Here is a 1,173-nt window from a genome sequence, read left to right on the forward strand (position 1 = left end):
TTTCATTGTTTTCACTTTAATACTACATTCATATTATATCCCACATTAAAATACTCGATTTATTTTATAGGAACACTAATTTTATGCATTCTTTCAGACGTTTTTGATGTGCAGTGCGGTCGGTAAAGCACGTCTCGGTCGCGTTCGCGTTCGTGGTCGCGATAAAAAACTTTTTTATAGTTTTTTATTTTCGTTAACGTCTACTGGTCATCGTCATCCTAAGGGTAGGAGACCCATCGGGCATTCATCACTGAAGACTACATGTAAGTAGAATTTTCTATCAAACAATTTCTATGATAAATATGCAATGGTCATTTTATTTCGACGATTATACTAATCGTTCTTTTTTATTTTCTGTTTCAGAACATCATTGCAATCGAGCGCGTAGGCAATGAGGTATTCGAGTGTTTGCATCGTTAAAKAAAAATCGGAAATTAGAGTCAGTGTTGTTCGCCGTATGTCAAAGTTTCGTTTTTTTCGGGTAAAGAAACTCCGAAAGTTTCTTTTATTCGGTTTATACGTGTGCCATCGTCATCCTAAGGGTAGGAGACCCATCAGGCATTCATCAATCGAGATATAAGGTAAATTAATTTTTCTATTAAATATTTCTTTAATAATTACTTGTAATTTTTAAACGATAACAATGATTCTAATCGTTTTGTTCTTTTCTCTCGTTTCAGGAGGGTAAAGAAGTGTTAGTGTTTGATTTTTTAACTGCGCACAATGCAGTTGTAAAATTAGAGTCAGTGTCGTGGTCGCGATAAGAAACACGTACGTTTCTGATTTTCGTTTGAACCGTCTACGGCATCGTCATCTTAAGGGTAGGAGACCCATCGGGCATTCATCTACGACGGTGAAAGGTAAATTAATTTTACTATCAAACATTTCGAGAATAATTCCAATGGTTTCATATTACGACGAAGATATTAATCGTTCTTTTTCTTTTTCTGTTTCAGAACATCATTGCAATTCGTGCGTGAAGCAATGTAACGGGAGTGTTTGTTCGTTTTTTAATATAATTAAAATCACGGAATAGAAGCACGCTCGTTCGTTACTTTAAATTCGGTCGCGTTTCGCGTTCGCGTTCGTGTTCGCGTTATTTTTGAAGTTTATATATTCAATTAACTGCGAGCAATGCAGTTAATTGCATTAGAGTTTGTTCGTATAAAGTTA

The sequence above is a fragment of the Polistes canadensis genome, unplaced genomic scaffold (assembly GCF_001313835.1).
Source record: "Polistes canadensis isolate GaletaPanama2010 unplaced genomic scaffold, ASM131383v1 scaffold_382, whole genome shotgun sequence".
NCBI classification, from domain to species: domain Eukaryota; kingdom Metazoa; phylum Arthropoda; class Insecta; order Hymenoptera; family Vespidae; genus Polistes; species Polistes canadensis.